Source organism: Rhipicephalus sanguineus, chromosome 1, assembly GCF_013339695.2.
Source record: "Rhipicephalus sanguineus isolate Rsan-2018 chromosome 1, BIME_Rsan_1.4, whole genome shotgun sequence".
In the NCBI taxonomy this organism is placed as follows: Eukaryota; Metazoa; Arthropoda; class Arachnida; order Ixodida; family Ixodidae; genus Rhipicephalus; species Rhipicephalus sanguineus.
The window spans coordinates 102001434-102024201 of NC_051176.1; the positions used below are offsets into that span (position 1 = coordinate 102001434).

Genomic DNA, 22768 nt, shown 5'->3' on the forward strand with positions numbered 1-22768 from the left:
TACACAGTGTACGAACCCATCTGCTGTACGTTTCAGTAATAATGTCCCACGAAGCGGAGAACGAAAAATCAACGGAAGCTTTCACAAACGGCCCAGGACGTGGCGCTACCGAAGGAATGCGTGCGCGACGAGCTATGGCAGACAGGAAATGAGCCGCAAAAAGAGGAGCGGCATATCCGGAGTGTATGGCGACGACAGGAGAATAACCACCGGAGGGAGCCGATCGACATGCAAGGATTAAGCATGCGTAACACCTCAGGTATTGTTGGCTAGACTTTCGCACTAATGCTGCCTGAGTGTTGCGCTATGTTGTACGCTGGTATCCGGAGGAAAAGGCGATTACTTCTGGGCGTACCATATTCGATAAGCATTGAACAATGTCCTCATTAGCACGATGCGGACTAACGTGCAGCGAAAATGCACAGCCAGACTTGTATAAGAACTATATGTGATCAGCGGCATGAGACAACTAGCTTCTTTCAATATAGTAGGATAAAATTTGCATGAACGTTTTGATCTAGGCTGATTCTCAACGTCGACCGTTACTACTGCTCATCCATCTTTTATCTCATAGGCTCTTTCCAACTGTTGTCCCCAATGTTGCTATCGAAAAGTGTGGCGCGAACGAGTAAAAAGAATGTCGCTATTATTTATTTCTCGATGCGATAGCTCTCTCTCCTCCTCTCTCTCTTCGTGGGATCGGCATCAGTTAAACGCTCAATGTGAGACGACTTATTTACCTTCTCCTAGCGCATTAGTGCGATGCGCCTCCCTGGCGCATTACCGTCGTTAATATGAATGCGATGTGTTATAGAAATATGATTATTGTCTTATGTATTCAGATAAACGCAGCTGTTGTCGTTATGAACAAAAACTGATGAAAGGGGATGTGGATCTCCGCATTAGTAAAGAAGCAGTCATGGTTACTGGGCACGTACATCCGCTAAACTTGGTATTTGAGCAACGTTTTACAAACAACGAACGCATGTACTCCGTAGCCACGATGTCACGTTGGAATGCCGAGAACGCAAGCGTTTCAATGGAGGACACCGGCAACGCTTAGCGCAATTTGCCTTCTTTCAATCGATTTTTGATGGTATCCTCAGGCTCTTACCGATGACGTCAAAGGGGAAACGCATAGAGTATGTGTTAAGTTAGGAGATGTTTGCTTATCTTCAGTTACTGGTTCCCGACAGGATGTTTTCTCTCTCTCTCTCTCCCTCATTTTTATGCTGCAGCACTTTTTATTGTTCGCTCTGGCTATATGCCCCATTTGCTATTGTGTCAAATATAATTAATTATTTGCTTCGCTTCGTTTTTCTTCCTCAAACAAATTCCTTCCGACATACATCATGCACTTACGGTTCTTGAACAAGCGCGGCGGATTTTTACTCTGAAGTGGCGGAATTTTCAAACTTTGCTTTACAAGGCAAGGCGACTTGAACTACAGTTCATTCTTCCATTCAAACTTTCAGAGGCCATAGACTCCTCCCTTGGAAGACTCAACAGTTTTCCTTCGAGTGCTTCATTGCGTACGACACTGATTTAATTTATTCCACGAACGCGCCACTTATTATGTATTCTCAGTTTTCTAAGTAAAATTGAGATGAACCAGTAAGCATCTGTCTCTTTTTGTGCAGACTTTCAAATAAATAACTAAATAAATTGATTAATTAGATGTCTTCATTATCGCTTTTGAAGAAATCCCATGACGCGTACTAAATGCATTAGTCGATAGTCGACACTGTATAATTGACTGACTGAGTGAGTGAGTGAGTGAGTGAGTGAGTGAGTGAGTGAGTGAGTGAGTGAGTGAGTGAGTGAGTGAGTGAGTGAGTGAGTGAGTGAGTGAGTGAGTGAGTGAGTGAGTGAGTGAGTGAGTGAGTGAGTGAGTGAGTGAGTGAGTGAGTGAGTGAGTGAGTGAGTGAGTGAGTGAGTGAGTGAGTGAGTGAGTGATCGTCCGAGAACCATGCATGCAGGCTTATGGAGTGCGTGGTCTTCAGTTTTGGGCTCTTCATTTCGTGACTCTTAGCAGTCATGCTACATCCTGATTTTGGTTACTTTTATTTTGTCAGGGTATGTAACTTGTCTGGATCCTTCCTGCGTCGCTGTAGGTCTATTCGGCTAGCCTCGGGAACCTGTAAAAGATCGCTGCTTCGGAACGCCCATATGCAGATAGGACTCTCAAATGCGATTGACGCAAGACCAATGCAGAAAATTGTGAACTCGATGGCATCTATTAGACCTTCTTCTCATCTAAATGGACACTCTGCCTCTTTGTAACACCCTCATTAAGACGGGAAATAATCTTCATGCTGTTAGATCCGGATCATACTAAATCGGTTGTCTCCGGCTCAGAAAGCCAACCTTTACAAGATTATGCAGTGTTCTCTAGATACCTGCTTCCGGACCTGTCGCACTCTGCGTGCGAACATATAGTTCCTTCGGGAAACTCTGCCATTACCCGTCATAGCCAAAGATGGCGTGGGATGTTTCACTGTTGCAGCAGATGCCCCATGTTTCTCTTATCTCTGTGTCATTGTACAACTTCCGTAAACATAACATTGTCTCGCAATGATGAAAAAGAAAGGCGATGTGATCTGTACTTAGCTCCAGTTCCTTTGTTTCGAAGAGTCCTTTATGTCATATGCCGTGCACGCTGGTTGCGTGCCGCAAGCGACTACACGTCAAGACCCATCCTACTCGAGGAATTCTGGCAACTAAGCTCACGGTCAGACATCAGATGTCAATTTCATTCGCCTTGTAGCTCTTATCCTTGTGGCTCTTAGTCTGACGTTTGACGTATTTTGTCAGTGTGCACGCCATTCAAGTTGAACCGAACAGGCAACTCAGTGATTCGTTCGTTTTGCACGAACATTCTGCCACACGTTCCGTTTGTTTGCTTCGTCTACCTAAACTTCCACTTGTCTACATATCGCTTTGCGGTGCCTTAGGCTCTGCAGGTAAGAAATTCTGCGGAACTAATTCTGTCCCTAAATTCCGGGTATGTGGGAACCGTGGCTGGGTAACCACTACGATAACGGAAACATGAGTAAAGCGTTACATCGGAACGTATCTCTTGCATCTTTGCATTATAAATGCTCACGGTAAACATTTTTGTGGCCATTTCTCAAATTACTCATCAGGTTTCTCGCGCATCAAAAGTCAAAAAGACGTTGATATCAAAATGTTCTCAGTCGCTTGCGTCCAAGCAGCTCGGTGATTTCCTAGTTATTTTGTTAAAAGACGCTCATAAATGTTGCACTTCTGCGCGTAAATGTTGCACTTCTGCGCGTGCGCACAGGGGAGGGGGGGGGGGGGCGCGACCGCCCCTCTATTCACCTAAGAGGGGGGGGGGCGTAAAGTCAGCCCCACAAATTGACATAATAGGGAGGGAAGGGGGGCGCTGCGACTCGGGGGGGGTGCAATGTCAGCGCCGTACATTGACATAATTGGGAGGGGGGGGGCGCTGCGACCATCCTCCGCCCCCCCCCCCCTCCCTGAAGGGAAACCCTGCGCACGCCTATGCGCGTACCGACATCGTTGCGACGACACCTCAGAGGAACAACTCTCGCAACAGTATTCACACTCATTCAGAGGGCAATTAATTGGGCACGATTGAAACAGTTGATAAACGTAGCATTTGAGTTAACTCTGAGCTCTGAACTAGCAAGAACCACCTTTAACTCGAGACGTGCTGCGATTTATCGAATACATGTAAAACGGACAAATGCAACGGACAAATGCAAACGTTTACAATGCAACCTCCTCACTGATTTGAACATCTGTTTGGTTTGAGAGAAAAAAGTTCATTTGCAGTGAATGTAGCAAGTGAAATTCTGATTGATAGCCGGTAGTTGTGAATAAAAGTTACCCAAAATTGTTAAGTTCAAGAAAAATGGAAACACTAAGTTGACAAATTCGTTATTCAACAATAGAAATATTGAAGTACTGAAGTAAGAACCCGTCAGAGAATCTAATGCGGACAAAGTGGTTATATGAATTTGCAGCCGAAGGGAATTTATTAAGCTGTTTATATAAGAGTCTTGCTAATCACCTGCGCACAAAGAAGTGGTATATTTCAGGGTCCTATGTAATATGACATTTGTATTTAGAGGTGTTCATATAGATATTATAAATGTACATATTCTTAACTTATTAGGTGTTTCTTGAAGTATTATAAGGCTCTGTTTAGAGAAATGTAATATCGTTTTCCATTGCTGAGATACAGAACTATGCAATTGATAGTTTCGTTTTTTTTTGCTTTTTTTGCAGTTTTCAACAACTTTTCAAGTAGCCTGTATAGATAAAAATTCGGTGCAATCAGTCTTTAAACTTCAAGTTTTCCTTTAAATGTAGCGAACTTAACCTGGTCTAATGTAGTAGTTGTCGTGAAAAACAATTTCTCTACTCCCATATATTCATAGATAGAAGCCCCCGACCTAAAGCTTCCTCCTGAATCAAAGCAATCAGTTTCTGTCCTAATTATGCAGTTGAAAGCTCTCGACGCGTAGTATGGATTCGTTAAATGTATGTATAACGGGTACATTCTGCAGCCTGTTCTGTCGAAGCACATCACTGCTCAATGAAATCCCTTTATATGTATTAGTCATCTACGCGCTCTAGACATGCACTGTTGCGAAGCGCTTGCCTCCCTTCTAACAGTACAGAATGATTTTCGACAGCACGGAAGGATCTTCGGCCGATCACATTTCGGCGATATACTTTCGCGAGATATCGCGTGGTAGCCCTCTACGTGTTGGCGTATACAGGCGATCGCGTTTCTGGCATGGTGCCAGGAATACGCTTTCAGCATTCTGTCAAGAATGCTATCGTAAGATGAGTTGCTGACAGAGAGGGCAACTAAAAACAGAAAAGGCAGCGAAGTTAACAGACCGCCTTCATCACTCTTTGCTGCCTTCTCTGTTTTTGTGGCGCTATCAAAACAAAAGTCAGACGCCACCAACGAGCGAAGTCTTATACCGTTCTAAATGATGTCACCTACAGGTCCGGCCTCCGGCACTAGAAGCCACTTGCATGTGGATATATATCCCCGAAAATGATTGCTACAGAATACCTCACCCCCAGGAAGACTCGGGAAACGAGTCTGCGAGCTGTTTCTCCTATGTACACTGAAGCCGGACAGTGCAGCTATACGCAACGAAGCAAGCACTCTTACACTCGGCTCTGACCCGATGTGCTCGAAAGCTCGACAGCATCCCGTTTAGCGTTGTTAATCGCCATTTCTTAATGTAGCGTTCAACAAAATGAACAAAACGGCAGCGTAGCTCGAAAAATTTTCTGTTTTGACTCATCGGAGCTGCGCGCTGTTTCGCAGAATCACGCTAAGGAGTCTGATTACGCTGTGCAGGCAGCTTGCCTGTTACACTGTTGCGCGTTCGGTTTTTCGTTGAATAGCCGCGGCAGTTCTACGTGAGAAAGATAGCGTTTGAAGGGTTTTCGCCACACGGGGACGCTGCATTGCCCAACTCTCATAATCGCCAATTCTTGCCCTTAGAAAGTGTGCGAGCGGGACAAAATGTGCCGCTAGGCCGGGAGCGATGTTTTGATAAACAAATCCAGCGTTGGCGTGCTTTAAGTAGGGACCCTTGATCGTAACTTGTTCGCAACTTGACCGCAACATTGTCAGACGCACACGTTAATGTCTGCTTGTAACCTTCAAGTCAAATAAATGATGGGTTAACATTTCTTGAACTGAAACAAAAAAAAAAATGCAGTAAGCCATGCAAACTTTTCTACCGCAAGTATATATGCGTCTGGCATAAGCGATTTGTTTTTCAAAGGAAATCCCTCGGGTAACTGATCGAATGCATAAGAATAGTTGTAAACAGTGTGTCGGAACGGAACGAAAAACGAAAAAAGTATGTTTTTGACGAGAAGGAAAATGTGACCGAAACGTTACCTATTAACGCGATAGCGTTGAAGAGCTCGTTTCGCAGAAATTACGGCGTCGGCGTTGGTGTTGTTGGTTGTGAGCGAAAAATCCTCATCTTGTCCGTGACCGAAAATTCGAGAAAGATGCAAATAAAATGTATAATAAAAGTCTTCGGGTTCAAATGAGAATCGAATCCAGGCCGTCTGCGTGGCAAGCAGCTCTTCTACCCCAGAGCCACGATATTTTTTTTTCTTTCTTTATTGAGGAGCCACGCTATTTCTTGAAACTGCTTCGAATAAAAAAAAAAAAACCTATATGAATGTCATGTAGTGGAAGGAGTCTGCTTAACGCATGTAATATTGTGCGGCAGAAGCGTAGAATCGCGCCAGGCGTCAAAACACGCGAATGACGCAATGAGTGGGTGTTTTAAAAGCCCACCCAATACAAAGCGCTCAGGCATATTTAATCATCAGCAGCAGCAAAAGCATCAACAAAGTGAACAGCTGCGTAGGTTCGCGTGTTGACTTAAGGACGCGTATATCGACCCTTCGCTGATTCGCAAAAAAAAAATAATTATGACGTAGTGGGCACTTCAGAACTGTACTTGCAGTAGGCGTTCTTGGATACTTTGAAACGGCCAATGTTACACGCTCAGTCGTCCGTTTTCTTACGGCACAGTTGAGGCATGCACCGAGAACCGAAGCTAGGCTAGCAATTGAGAAGGCGACGCGCACGGTGCTCGATTACGCTACCGCGTTCTACTCTTGAAGACGAAACTCAAGCGTCCTCCAAGATTTTATTTCGTTCCGTAGTGATATTAAATTTTCAAAAATCTGTGCTCGTTTCAATAAAAAAAGTTGGCAGTCCGGAACAACCGAGGTCATGCACCGTGAGCACTGATGCATATCTCGGGGGAGGGCGTAGCTCAGGCAGGGATTTCAAAGTAAAGTTGAAATTTTGTGAAAAGCGACAAGAGTGGCAACCGGAGCTGTTTATGTTAACGCAAATGGACCTTGGTGTGCCAGTCACGCAGGCCAGCGGGGAGAGCGCATTCTCGGCGCTGAAGTTTGTTTTATCAGAACAGCGGTCTCGCATATCAGAGACTACGCTTGATAACGTGCTGCCTTCTGAGATCAGGCTCACTCTCCTGACGCAAAGCACTGCGCCTGCTCAGAGATCTCGTAATTCACTAATGAGAAAGTTAAATGCTATGTTTTTATCGTTACTTCAATTTCAATTTTTTGCGTACAAATAAAAACCGTTACGAACCGTTGCGAAAAAATTATTTTTTTCATTCCGGAACGGAACTTTTTTTAGTGGAACGAAGCTAAAACCTGAACAAAAGAATATTTGGTTTCATTCCGACACCTGGTTCTAAATGGCAAAAATATCCCACGCATTATGAAAGACACATTGCAGGTAAGGGCGATTTCCCGTTATTATCGACCATCCGCCGTTTGTATCTACTGAAGTCTTAATACACGAACTCTTTCACATTCAAGTTCATTGTGATAGCTGCAACCGATATATCGAACTGCGATGCAGGTTAGTGTAGCCCTTGAATTACCGTGGTATAACAAAGTAATTAAAAGAAACTGCACTAGGTATCCGAAATGCTGGAGGTGTGCGTGTGTGTGTTCCCTAGCACCAAGGCGTGCTTGACAGGGGCTTAACTCCCCATCTGGCTGCGCCTTGGTGCATGGGGCGTTAAGTAGGATAAAACGTGTGAGTGTTTTATGCGTTCTCCTAACTTACTATTCAGTTACTTCAAATATTATTTGCGTTAAAAGCAAGGAACTTTTTACGCGAGTCCAGGGAGGCGGGAGAAGAAAAAATGCGGGCAGTTGCGGAATAGAGCCCGTAGATCATCTGAACTCTTGCAGCTTGTACCGAATATCTAAAGCAAAAAGCCTAGTCGTTTGCAAGTAACAATTTTGTTTTGGTTTCCTGTAAAACATGACAACTGCGATCTGGTTTAAATGCACGACTTCAGTTAGGTCGTTTCTCGACGACCCATTGATAGCAGCTTGTTTCAGTGCTACCATGTACTTAAAACTTGGATTGTTCACGCGTGCCTAAGACGTTCATCTTCTTCCTCCATTCCTGACCCTTGAGAATGCACTCTTTGTTATGCATACGGGCGCATGCTTGTGCATGTTGCGTGCATGTGTAACGAAAGGGTAATTTTTTCGGGTGCAACCCCTTGCCCCTTGGGTTAAATTGCTAGCAGTGTAACCAGGGAGACATGTCTGAGAAAACATCTCTGATCGACTTTCAATTGGGAATGTACTTCTCTGGTTGAATGGGACCAATTAAAAAAAGAGAGAGAGAGAGACAGCAAAATGAAAACAAGTAAAGAACATAGAAAGGGAGGGAAGAAAAACACGTTAGCTTGAGTCGAGTGCCTCTTCTAAGTGAAACATGTTGAGTGCTCGGGACATGTGCACGTGTTGTCAGCGTCACCTGTCAGTGTGGTAATAATTATGGACAGACGAGGAAGTGTGAACGCGCTTCACTGCTTCCCAGGTTCTCAGCAGGGGTACACAAAATCCCTGCGAAGAAAACACAGACCTTGCAGTAATTCCCCAACGTTGCCTTGTGTCTGCCTATATCGCCGCCTGCTCTTCAGGGGTAAATTACAATCCCCTCGAGCCATTCATGTCCCAAATACATCGTGTGACACGCTGCGCTGCTTATGAAGCGTGAGAAACAACAAGCAGCCATGCAAACGCGCGCTCGGTCGTGTTTATTCATTCGACGAGCATCTCACGCAGTGTTATGCAACAGTAGCTTCGCCACGCAATACGCCAAAGTGTTGTCGTATCGTGGGAGAGGCATTGCGTTCCTAAACCTTGACACCTTTAATTGCATGTAATTTCTGGCATGACGATAGTTATGTTTGTCGAGAAGAGCAGAGTCTTTCGCGACAGCGAGTTTGTCGTAACAGATTCTTTCAAACTTGCTATCGGTTAACCAGCGGAAAAGTAATAAAAGCTTAGTAGTTCAAAGGGCAGTTTCAAAGAATGACAGCTGGTGCGACGTCGGTGGTTTTAATATGGTGTGAAAAGCGCTGCGTTTAAGATTAGTAGTTTCCACCTCTGGAGGATGTCTTCGTTAGGCGGCTACGATGGCGACTCTACGTTGGCTATTTGCGTATACGTCGGCCTATCGTTTAGCGCATATGCCTGCCAGAAATGCATGCTTTCTTTATCTTGCTGGGATAAAACTCGCCACGGTGTTCTAGTGGTTATGGTGCTCGACTGCTGACCCGGATCGAATCTCGGACGGATGGAGGCGAAATGCTGGAGGCTCGTGTGCTCAGATTTAGGTGCACGTTAAAGAACCAAATGTGGTCGTAATTTCTGGAGCCCTCCACTACGGCATCTCTCATAACCATATCGGGCTTTTGGAACGTAAGATCCCAACATTATTGTTATCTCTGGCTGAAATGGCGCAACTAACGAAGTCATGAACTTCATTACAACAGGATGGACAGGTGAGGGACTTGGAGGGGGTTCATAACTGATTTAAGGATAACAAGAAGACAACGACGAAGAACCTAGCAGGACGTGTGCTGCCTGAAATTTCCATAAATTTCTGCCTTCGTGCTGCTCCGTTATATAATCAGCTATAAATGAAGGACACAAATAACATGTGAGATGATCTCGTGTAGCATATATCAATCGGCACTATGCGTTGATGTGTCAACCATGATGAAATGAAATAGCACCAGAGCCTATAATGCTTTTTTTTTCTTTTGCAGGTCAGAAAACTTTCATGGGAAAACTCGATCCGGGGCCTAAAGCAGCCGCGTGCTGACGCAGCGTCATTTTTAACGCCCACAGCCGTAAGCCGGTGTAGAGGCTAATTTGCTCAGGTACTCCAAGAAGCTGTGTAACTTTCCTACTGCAGTGTTGCAATAGACAGTGCGATAATACTGAGAGAAACTGTGTTCATCAAGGTCACTTTAGTTGTGGGCATGATTGCAGGTTGCAAGCGACTCCCTCCCTCATGAAGCGTCCTTGGAGGAGCTTTGAGTTGCTTGGTAAAACAGCAAGTGATGGCGCATTGGTGAGTTCTATTTGCTTTTTTTTTCGCTTAATTCTATATACTTAAGCCCTGAGACTACAGTCATGAAGTTATGGATAAATGACGTTATTATTTATTTGATCCTGTATCAACTTAATTAAGTTCAATACCCCCATTGTAACATCAGTTAAATTCTATGAACATGGCATTACGCGCATTGAAACTAAAATGCACGTTAGCGACTCGGGTTTCGAAACTTCTCTCGTATCGTATCGTTGGTAGTCACATTTATAGCACTGCCGGCGATTTTTTTTTAATGTTTTTACTATGACAGAATATTTCAAACGACCTGGCCCAGGGCTCTTTAAAACAATAAATTGCTCCACATTGCCGCATCAATAACGCATTATAGCGCTTTTAAATACTCGTTTTTTTTTTTTCCCTCTAGCACAATAAAAGGCTAGAATAAGCTGCGAAGTTATGTTGTTCCTTCACAGGACCTTTTCTTTTAGATATGGCAGAAATACTTTCTAATTTACTATTTGCAATGCGCTAATTGGATGCAATTTATTCCTTAAAGTACTCAGGACAGTCCATGATTGATGCTCGCTTACATGACTTCTCGCATTTGTAACTAAAGGAGGGGACTCGATCCAGGGCCTCGTTCTTTTGTTAGACGAACGTTAATGCAGCCAGTAGATAATGAGGCTAAGGAAGGCATAGAGGACATTATTTGCAGTTTTTAACTGCAGCGTAGTAATTATGACACAAATGCAAATGAATTAAGGTGGACCAAAAACCACTTGCTGACGGTGGAGACCGAACCCACAGCCTTCGAATTGCAATTACTCTTACTTGTGCTGTGCAACATTTATTAGACGTTTATTCCTGCTAATTGCAGTGCTGATTTTACGAAAAGCCAATTTTAGGTTGCACCTAGTCACCCCCCCCCCCCCCCCGTCGCACACACACACTCTCTCTAGCAATAATGCATTTTGAATCATTCAAACATATAGGATAAATAAATAAATGAATAAATAAATAAATAAATAAATAAATAAATAAATAAATAAATAAATAAATAAATAAATAAATAAATAAATAAATGGAAAACAGGATGTAACGAGGCAGGTATTGGTAATAAAGTAATCTATATTCCGTCGCGCAAAATGTAGATTAACGTTGTCATATATGAGTCACAAGTTGCCCGGAAGTTCCTGGCAAATCCACTCGGTAATTCTTGGAGGCGTCACTGGATGCTACTTTAGTCCAGTATATGACAGTTTTCTCGGCGAGGGTCATCGGTGACGCGTGTGAAGCTCTCAGCCGAAAAGAGAATGCCAGGCTGTTTACATTATTGTCCGCACTCGCAAAGCCACGAGGCAAGTAACGCATTGCCCCGCAAGCTGTATACGGTGGTCGTTGGGCGTGCAATGAGCGTGAGAAACCATTCACTTTCGGTTTTTTACGCTGATGCACTCGGCGGGGGATAAACCCGGGGGGAAGCCTTTCACGCCCCAAAGTTATTAGTTATTGTGCGACAACATCATAATTCGAAGTAATTTACCGCCTCGAAGAAATTCGGGGGCTTTGCCAGACGCCCGGTGCCGCGTTCACGAAATCGGCGGGCAATCAACGACCCAGCGTGCAAACAATAGAACTCCGCACGCCATGCGACGCCTAATAAAGCTAGCGGAGAGCGATAATTGTCTTCCGGGCTTTCCCACCCGCTTGGCTATCGCCACCTTCCAAGTCCGCAGCTGCCAAAAGTCCGGAGCAGTTAGAAACAGTAGATGATAGAGCAGCGCTCCTATCGTTCGTCCTAATGAGGCGTGAGAAACAATTAGTGTGCAGACCGATCGCTACTATTAACAGTAGTCAATAGTGAGTGAAAGGAGGGAATTCATAACGAGAGTAAGGGTTGGGGTTAAAGAAGACAGTGTACACGTATAGTGCGCCGAATTACAAATGGCGAGTGGCGAGCGAACACCTTCGCGAATGCAGCTGGACATGGTTATTACTTTGTGATAAACGAAGGGCGCGTGTTTATACCGAAAGGGCGCTACATGTGTATGCATATGAGCTAGAGTATCGCGCGCTTGCTTGTGTGCATACATCATCAAGCACGTTGAAAGGAGGAGGAGGAACAAGCGTGCGTAATATCTACACGCACATACGATAACAGCTGTTTCACCGGGACTTCTTCCGGAAGGCGAAGAAAACCCGAATGAGAAATTGTTCGAGAATAGTTTCTTCGCGTTCGGGGAAGTGTTTTCTCCCTGTTGTTCTCCTCCTCCGGCGCGCGTGAGGCCTCGTATACCGTCAGCGCTAGCGAGCGCGGTGGCTGACATGCGGAGAGGGGGGGGGGATTGCTGTCGTTCAGATTGCACGTGGGAATGTTTGTCGCGCGATTAGTTCGGATCGCTTCTCGGTAGGCGCCGCGATTCCGACGATGCGTGGTTACGGTTTATTTATAGGAGAGGCGTATACAGCGACCGGTTTTTCACCTCTGATCGCGCGTGCTTGCGAAAGAAGAAGCTGACTTCCCTAAGGGGTATATGCAAAATGCAGTATGTTTCTTTGTGTTACATCGACTCCTACGCAGAGAGATTTCTTTGAAAGCGCGGCGCGCATCTCGGCGTATACAAAGACTCGCGTCGTGGGATGTCCGGCTCACCGTGCAGAAGAGAGCGACAAGTTTCATTCCGTGAAATGCAACGCTATTATTTACTTGCGAGCGAAAGAATAGATGGACAAACGGTTAGATGGGAACAAACAGTTGAGGTGAAATGCAGGCGCGGCTTTTGTTGCACTAACGTGGAAGGAATAAAATAAACACGCATCTTAATGGGTTTAAATCATTACCAAGCTCCGCGACTGAGCGAGAAAGGCAGTTTGCGTGAAATGTACTGGTGTCCCTTCCATGAACTTCAAATGACGAGGACTACGTGCGCGGCAGCTGTGCGCATCGATTGCGCAAGCTTCGAAACGCGTTGCATGCTACTGTTTGCCAAAGTCTATTGAAATATTTGCAGGCGAAGCCTGCGATTATTTCCGCAAGAAATTACCCACACAGTGTTCGCGCTATAGTTCATGTTCGCATAACTTGTGTACGTTTGCCAGACTGCCAAGTCTCAACGCCGAAAGGCGCTGCACCCATGTGTGAGCACAGACTAGGCAATAGTTCACAGTAGAGCTGGTCGTGAGAAAAGCGATGGTCAAGTGGTATAAGTAGCATGCGCATCCCACCTGCAGTACGTCACCTGCACGGCGCTGGTGACGCCACTTCATGGCGTCACCAGCGCCGTCCCTCGACGAAGAACCAAGGTCACGGTCGGAGATGTATCATATTACTCTTTAGGTGAGGACAGCGCGTGTTTCGCAGCTGCGAGATAAAGTACCTAAACTACGAAGGAGCGCTCACCAGACGACTCGTCAACGAAGGGCAGGCGGGAGGCGCGCGCTCAGTGCTTTTCATGGGAAACATACAGGCTTTGGAGCAGTTTCTTGTGCCTTCCGTGCGCTTTATAATTATTTACTCGAGTGTAGAACACACGACTCTTTTGTATAGCTTTGTCGGCAATCATACTATCATGGCTCGGTGGTCGAAGTGAAACTTCTCCATGCGTGTTGAAAAAGAGAGGCATCGCTACCAAGTGTGATATAGGAAGCTACGGATTGGTCATAACAAATATTGTAACGTAGTGACCCATATAAAGACTACGCCCCGGAGCACGCTAAAACCATTCTTTGCTAGCATGCCGAATTAGTCCTCCGTAACATTATCTTATGTATTAAGGAAAGCTTAAGCTTTCGCGGAGGAGGCATGACTAACCCGTCGCTTGCTATCACACCTGGTAGTGCTCTCCCAACCACCGTACGTGCCAGGGGGCCCAAGTGCAAGCGATATATGGAATGTAGGCACCCTTTTGTCCCGTGAGCGGGAGTCAACAGGTATACTTGGAGCACCACTTCCTCCAGGAATAGTTTTGAACCACGAGCAGCGTCTGTAACCGAAGTCGCAGTGCCTGGACATGGCAGCGTCTTCGATCGGAGGCGCAGAGCCTCAACGACACCGTCTCAGAACAGTGACTGCGCCTATGGGAAGATTCCAAGAACGCTTCCCTTGCCACCGCGCAGATTGTTCGGTATCTCCCGCACCGACGCACGGCGCTACTACCAATGTGTAGTACCAGTGCTATAGATACCATCAGTACCACGCGTAGCGCACGAAACCACGGCCACCACCACACGGTTGCGCCCTACTACAGTGCGGACTAGAGTTACTGTATATATATGCTACTTTAGGTAGCAGAGTTGCGCATCTGTCTTCCAACGCCGCTAGCAACCATGCATTGCGGAGAAGCTGTAGGGATGGTCGATTAAAATTTTTAATCGATTAATCGCTAATCGTGAACCGATTTAGCCGTTAATCGATTAATTGCTTTCGGTGGAAAGTTTTAATCGATTAATTGATTAATCGACATTTTTATGGGTGCTTTAAAACCGATATCTCTTTGTTTGAGAGGCATCGTTCGTGCTTGATATGGACCCAAATCTTTTTATCAGACGCACTGACGATCGAAAATTCCCGCTTTCGAAAGTGTCGACGACGGGCCTCGTGTCCAGTGTGCGAAAATTCCCACTTTCGCACACTGGACACAAGGGGCCCTTCGTCGGGAGATGGCTGTTGGCTAAATAGCGAGATACTGATAACTTACCTGGAGAGGCGGATTGGTGTTGCCAGGATAGGGTTCTTCAACACTGTCACCTTCGTCGTTACCACCTTTCTTTGGGAGATGGCTCTTTGGCACGTGAATAGAGTGGGCGTGCAGCTTGTGATATCTTAGAGTCTCCGTCGCTGGCTTCGAGAAGTGCTTATTGCCACATTTATTACACCTGCAGTCTTCGTTTTCTCATCTTCAGCGAACAACGACCACACTGCGCTCCTCTTCCGATTTCCCGGCATTATGACATCCCAAAGTTAGCAGTATAACCACCAATGTGTAATAATTACACAATATAACACGCAAGCAACGCAAGCCTCACGTATACTCAGGCGGCGCTAACCAGCTTAAGGGAGAGGAGGTGAAGGCAGTAGCTGCAGTAGACTGTGAGCCGGAGCGAAGCGGGCAAGTTCGTTTCTCTCTCGATGGGGTGGAGCCGCCTCCTGCCCGGGCTTGAAGCATTGGGGAGTGCTTGGAGTTCAGGGCGAGTTCATGTCTTTCTCTATGGGTATGGCCGCCGTCAACTCCGGGCTCGTTCTGCTAGCGCAGAAATATGCGCTGTAGTGAAAGCAGTAAAAGAGAGGCGATGTGCACTGCATTTGCGCCTCAGGATAGCGCGCCTCGAAGTCATGCGCTCCGGCCAAGGGGGAAGGTTGGCAGCGGGAGTGGGGAGTGCCGTAATCGATAAATCGAATAGCTTTAATCGATTAATCGAAAGGCGAAAATAGATGACGATTAATCGATTAATTGTGAACCTTTAATCGATTAATCGATTAATCGTTCATCGATTTTACCATCCCTAAGAAGCTGCCGCTTGGGCCAATTTTTTTATTTCTCGACGCCGCCGCTGCAGCGAACTGAATTAACACTAGCCATCGACAGCCAATGTTTATCGCCGGTCTTCGACACGCCAGACAGGTTAATCGGCGACACAGTAGGCATGTCGCCTGCACAAACGGTGTGCGACTTCACCGCATAGCTGTGGTTGCTAGCCAGACCTATGCGCAACTCTGCTACCTAAAGGTAGCATATACAGTAACTCCAGTGCGGACGATACCACCATGCGGTTTTAACTGCTGGGTCAGACTTTCTTGTCAGCGAGATCGCCCAACGAAACCGGCTATATAGACAGGGACATGAAACCGTTGTAAATTTTGAAAGTATGCCAAGGGCAATTAAAAAGATCATGGCCCTCTGAGGTTTCCATAGAAGGCATGCTCGAGAGTGCAACTTGCGCAAAATGCCTGGTAACAAAGTAAAACATCGAATAGGAATGTGCAGCGGAATAGACACTGTTTATTTCACGCCACAATCCCGCTGCATAAAAAGAAAGTTACGGGCGATTTCGACACTCCCTCATGCGAAGTTTGAGCGCAGCATGATTCTGGCGTCGGTGGGGCTGATGAGCCTCTGCTCGGGCAGTTCGTTTCGCAGCAGCGCCCGATGAGGCACTTCCACCGATTGCTTCGCTCGTTGTTCAGAAAGAAAGCGTGATCACGGGAACGCGTGGTTCGCACGGAGCGCATTCTACGGCTGTGTCGGCACTCGACTCAGACGAAGTTTCATCCTCATGCGTCCGCTGTATCCTTCTCCAATGCTTTCCTCTCGATCTCGCCGCTGTCACTGTCATTCAATCTCAGCTGCGCTCTGCGTTCGCTCTCCTTCCTCTTCGCCTGCGCCAATCGTTCGCTCTGCTACGCGAGCGATGACGACGCAAAACCCGAGGGCGGGTGCTTTTAGAAGTTCTTCAAAAATATGCCATGTACCTCTCGTTGAAAACAATGTTATTCAAATTCGATATCCGGGAAAGTTTGTCCAGCCGCAAACGGGCGGCATGACTTGACTGCACTAGATGGCGCAGTCGAGTCATACCTCTCGTTGTATGTATGTATGTATGTATGTATGTATGTATGTATGTATGTATGTATGTATGTATGTATGTATGTATGTATGTATGTATGTATGTATGTATGTATGTATGTATGTATGTATGTATGTATGTATGTATGTATGTATGTATGTATGTATGTGTGTATGTATGTATGTATGTATGTATGTATGTATGTATGTATGAATGAACGACAACGTACGTGCCGCTACTACTGCGCCAACTACATAGCGCGCAACCTTTTCGCATTGTGTATTGGAGTACCACTAGTAAATGCGTCATCCTTCTCGATTAGTGGGCAGCCTTTTTTTGTCTGCCAAGATTCGACACGCAAAGTAAATGGCCAGTTACTGAGATCACCAAGCACGGAAGTCTCGCCGCTTGCTCTACGGCTCCCGCAAGGCTGACTGAGAGTCTCTGGAATACCCCTTTTGTGTCCGCCCGAACCAAAAATAACTAGAAGCATCAGAGCCATTCTTTCTTTCTTTTTACTAACAACGGCCAATTTAGTGAAGCAGGCTCCAAGAAACGCTCGCAAGGAAGCTTGATGGGGCGGGCTATGACGCTGGTCGTTTTCCTGCGCGTGACTCATTTACTGTTCTGCCATGAGCTGGGCGCACTGAATGGAATTTTCTTAGAAACCGTATCCAATTCTTCTCACCATCCCTTTGTATCCACCTGCTCTCTCCTTCAGCTCCACTCCTTCTGCAGGCAATGGCCAGCTAGCTCGCTTTCTACCCTGCAATTCTTTCGAAAGATTCAGATAGGCTACTATACTACTACTACTAATAATAAAAATATTAATAATGATGATAATGGTGGTTATCATAATAACATAATCACCATCGCCGTCGTCATCATGTGCGAATATGAACTTTTATTTCCATAGTCAGACCGAGCGAGCGGATGAGGGGAACCGAAGGGTTCAATTCTTAATTAAGACGAAAGCCTTAGATGCCTCATCAAACCCGAAAAGTGACCGTCGGCGTCAACGCGAGTCATGCAAAAAATCCATCCTAATGTAATGACGTCACCATATGACGTCATCAAATCACCAAATTTTGTGATGTCGTCATGACGTCATAGTGACGTCACTGTGACCTCACATAAAGTTACCTTACATGATGACGTCATCACATGACGTCGTCACTTGGTCATAGGTGGGCCGATCTCGGAGGCATGGGAGTTGCCGAAAGCTTTCGGGGGCGGGGAGATCAATAAAATCGACTGCGAAGAAAAAGAAGATGATGGCTTTCGCCTTCCAGTCATCTTAGGCGAATGCATAAGGGACGCTGTGAGTTTTTGTAAGGTTAAGCCCAGAAAATTACAGAGTGAGTAAAGCTATTCACTTAGAAGCAATCGGTAAGAAAAATGCCCCTAATTATTCTTTTTCACTACGTAACCTTAGAGCATCGAACCTGGCAGCCCATATGTCATGAAGACCATACGAGCCTTTATTGGCGGCTTGCCTGGTCTTCAAAGTTCAGGCACTGCGCGATACTTCTGGCTGAAAGAATGTTCTGTTTCCGCCGCCGTAGCCGTGAGCGGCACTGGCTAACACTTCCAGAGAACTATAGATCAAAAAGAACTCATAGTGTCTCTTATGCATTCGCCTAAGACGACTCGAAGGCGAAAACCATCACCTTCTTTTTCTTCTCAGTCTACGTAATGATGCTACCCCGTCCCTCTCCGAAAGCTTTCGGCACCTAACGTGGCTGTGCAGTGCCTACAGGATCGGAGGCACTGCAAGCTTTGTGCACCTCACCTGATTTTGCACTTCCTTCGTGATCGGCCCGCCACTGAACAAGCGATGATGTCATGTGATGGCGTCATCATGTGACGTCACGTTATGTGACGTCATATGGTGACGACATCACGGGAGGATTTTTGCGTCACTCGTGTTGAAGCCGCCGACGGTCAAGGCATCTGAGGCTTTCGCCTTCATATAGAGATACCAAAATGCCCAAGAGAGAGGACGGGGATCAAATCGTCGCGGTAGCTTAATTAGTAGAATGTTGCACCTACAATGCGGAGGATGTTGGTTCGGCTACCGCTGACAGCCAGTTCTCTTTCGCCCATCTTTGTTTCCTTTTATGTAGTATTTAAATTAGGAGAACATATCCGTTTGGGACATGAATTTCTGCGCATCTATTGACCTGAATTTAGTTGTAGCACCGAGTGTGAACAAAAAATCTGTTTCCGGTTGTGCTCGTTCAGTACTATAGAAAATGCAGCGTACAGCGCGACAAGAAGACAATAACTTAAGGCAGTTTTGTTGCCGCACCATCATTTATTTTTAAGGCGACCGCCTTAGATGCCTCATCAAACGCGAAAAGGGACCGTCGGCGGCGCCGGCGTCAACACGAGTTATGCAAAAGCCATCATCACGTGGTGACGACAAACTATGACGTCAGCACGACGTCACAGGCTGCGAACTTCATGACGTCATCATGACGTCACTGTGATGACACATAACGTGACGTCTTATTATTACGTCTTCGCATGACATCGTCGCCTGGTCAAAGATGGGCCTATTCCGGAAGCAAGCTGTGCAAAACCACTTTGGATGCTGAAAGCTTTCGGGGGTAGGGATGGGGGAGGGGGATCAATATAATCGATTGAGCAGAAAAAGAACATGGCCGTCGCCTTCGAGTCGTCTTAGGCAAATGAGTAAGGGCTGTATGAATTTTGATAGAGTGATAAGCAGGAAAAAAACAAAACAAAACAAAAAAAGAGTGGCAGTCAACCTTGTCACAAAAATCTAGAAGGACGCATAAAGTAACAATGCGCAATAGACAGCCAAGGTGGCACGTTATGAAGGTCGGCAATGCTTCTCCATGACTCTCAGTTGTTCCTCGTTGTTTTGCCCACGTACGGGGGTGATGTCCATATACTTGACACAGTTTTCTGGACCTTTGCTTGCACGTGATTTTAGCGGTCCAAGAAACGATAATTTCCTGTGCGTTACGGGACTATCGTAACGCCCTACGACACTAGCGGTCTTTCTTTTGTTTTGTGCACTACGTCGACACAAGAGTATGTATGTATGTATGTATGTATGTATGTATGTATGTATGTATGTATGTATGTATGTATGTATGTATGTATGTATGTATGTATGTATGTATGTATGTATGTATGTATGTATGTATGTATGTATGTATGTATGTATGTATGTATGTATGTATGTATGTATGTATGTAAGTATGTAGAGATAGAGAGGCTGCTTTATGTATATAAAGCAAGTGATACGCTTGCATTTACTTGTAATAACCAGTGGCATCAAAAACTATATAAGCATATCTCGTTTGCTGAAGTAAAACTGAACCTTTCTTCCTGTTTTCTTAGTGCGAGGTGGACTGCAACTCAATGCAGTGTTAGACACAATATTAATGAGAACTAACGTAGTTCTCATTAATATTGTGTCTAACTAAGAAACGAGCCCTTAAAAGTCATATTCTTTCCTTCACTGCAGTGTTCTAGCATACCGCTTCACGATGGGATGAAACACTTTGTTCATAGCAGGACTCTCACTTGTTATATTCCGTCTTCGCACACACAAACTGTCACTACATGTATATGCATCTGGCAGTGGCGTAGCCAGGCGGTGGCAAACCGAACCCGTGTCCCCCCCCCCCCCCCCCGCCGAAAGAAATTTCTGCCTACGTCCCTGGCATCTGGTCGCTCGGGCCAGGCTCTGCTGTGTGCTATAGAGTTCTTACAGTTGCGATCGTTTTTGGCCACTATATGTAAAGAATATATTACACTGCGCAAAAGGCACATGATCAATATAAAATTGTCTTTCAATTTATTCAAGGACGGGTTCCAACGAATAACTAAGCCTTGTTTGTGAGGCAGGCAACCACTTATTTGCTCGGCTTCGTTTGGCGGCCCAAAAAGGATGAGTGCTTTTTGGGACGTGGTGCGCCAGGCAGGGGCAGCATGCTCGAAAATAATGAGCACTCAAGCAAGGGCAAAACAGAGTTGGTAACCTACAGAGTTGGTTGGTGTTGTTTTTAGCCTCTTTAACAGCAATATTGTGATCGATTTTTTTAGGGACGAAGTACCTTAATGCCGAGGCTTGTGCGTATGGTGTCCGTTCGCACGGCACAACACCGACTAAAATCGAAACAACAGGTTTAACAATAGACTAATATCACTCATGATTGTGACAGAAGACTATACAATGCCTACAAGCACAAACCCTTTATGTACGTTGGCGACTTCAACGTACACATTATGGACATAAGGATCTAGCTTTGTCGTCGACTCTCACTGTGCGCTGTCACGGTATATAGAAAACCGTTGCTATAGTCGAAACATATGTGTGTATGTGAATCAGAAAAGGTTTACAATAGACGAACGTCAGTCGTACTTGTGGAGAAAAAATATAAAACACCTACAAGCACAAACCCTTTATACTAGACGGCGACTTCAACGTAGACATTATGTACGTTAGGACCTAGCCTTGTCGTCGACTCTATATGTCACTTTATATCACTTTGTTACTTTATGTCACTCAGTTTACATTATATGGGGGCAACGCTCGGGTAACGTACGGTTACTCACCCATACGATACCCAAAGCTTCGCCCACTCGTCATGATTCACTTCGTGGAAATGTGTGGATTTTTTTTTTAGTGAAGTGAATAGCTAGTAAATTGCCCAGGTGAAATTCCTCAAGGAACTTTGGTCTAGTTCAAATTCCTCGGCTCTATTTCTTTCTAATGTGTTTTCCGCGCCTTTTCTTGTCACTGCTTGTAAAAGACAAACAGAAAAGTTTATCCGTGAGACATCTGGTTGCATCAATCCAGCAGGCCAACGGCAATCTTGATATCTCATTCGTTTCAGGAAATCGCCGGTTGTTTTTTTTTCGCTTTCAAAATCCAACCGCCGACCCGCAAATGTATTAGGTGATTTGGATATATATAGATAGAAATAAAATTATGAGGAAGGCGCCTAAGAGCAACGAAAAAATAAATAAGGACAACATTTTGAGTCAGTCAATATCGTCACTTTTAGGGACTCCTTCGAAAAAGAAATTGACTGTTTTGATTGGCCCGACTTAGCATCATTGCTTCCACCCCCCATCCCCCATGCCACGCCTAGGAAAAAATAATAATAATTTACTAAGATTTCTGCACAACTTCCGTCTGCATCGCTCATGGCGTAAACCTCTTCACCACATCACTCTGCTCGTTCGTGCGATTGGATACCATTTCAATGCGTTCCAATATCTTCAAGTGTGACGATATTCGCTTAACTTTGCACGCAAAGCCCATGGCTCGCATAGACGGCAGCGCTTCGACAATGCCACATCTCCACACATCATACGTGCGCAGAGGAGAAGCTGAACGCCGCATTTTGGTGCTTCTCTCTTCCGACGCGTTTATTCTTCGCTTGGATGAAATGTGCAGGATGTGAACCTAGAAGCTGCATTGGCTCCATGCAGAAGCATTGTACGAGTACACATCGAGAGGATCCGCTCATGCACGTTCAAGAGCCTTGCACAGCTAGTGCAAATAGCTCCAAGCATCGAATGAGATTTAGGTGCCACTAAGTTGGTTATATTACGTAAAAAAAAAAAAAGAAGAGGAAGAAGTACTCGCACCATTCGGGGAGACATCAGCATCTTAATGCACACAGTCGTCCATTTTAACCGGTAGTATCAAGAAACAGAATCTGCGATGTCACACTCTCCTCATCAAGTTGTCAAGTTTTTCACGCAGGGCGTGACCTGCAATATTTCCCTAATCCTGCGTTAAACCCGAAAGAGTCCTGCTGTCTTTCCGTATGTTCGCACCTTCGAAGTTCTAATAGATCTTTTAGCTGCTTGCTATCTGACGAAAAATATTGTGCGCACTGTTTTTTATGAATCTTCATCAGTCGCGTAATTATTTCTGAATTAGGTGTTGTGATACATTTTTTTTTAAATTCGAAAGCCTGGACAGTACGATAATACACGGATATATTTAAAGGTCGGCGTAAGGAAACTACGCAAATGTATTGTATAAAACAGTGGGCAAAGCCAAACCATCAGTTTTTATTTATTTATTTAATAAGCCTTACCAGCGTTTGTTGTTTCTCGCGCAATATGCCCTATCATCACTCCTTTTTTTTTTTTAAAAGGAGCACGCACGATGTCAAGCTGCTTTATTCATTGCTGCGTGCAAGTAGGAAAAACTGGTCTTTTCGGCCTCCTACATAATTTCAAAAACTCACAGGGTCC

The 22768-nt window shown here is 45.3% G+C and overlaps 1 protein-coding gene and 1 long non-coding RNA gene across 2 annotated transcripts in view; one reads left to right on the plus strand and one right to left on the minus strand.

Moving 5' to 3' along the window:
- The window catches only part of LOC119394616 (uncharacterized), a 147676-nt gene that overhangs the window by 84693 nt on the left and 40215 nt on the right, over positions 1 to 22768 (plus strand). The window contains exons 2-3 of the long non-coding RNA XR_005184196.2: positions 9660 to 9773; positions 9886 to 9967. This is a non-coding gene — a long non-coding RNA (uncharacterized LOC119394616). The remainder of the gene's footprint in view (positions 1 to 9659; positions 9774 to 9885; positions 9968 to 22768) is intronic.
- The window catches only part of LOC119394588 (acyl-CoA desaturase-like), a 76705-nt gene that overhangs the window by 51959 nt on the left and 1978 nt on the right, over positions 1 to 22768 (minus strand). The window lies entirely within an intron of this gene.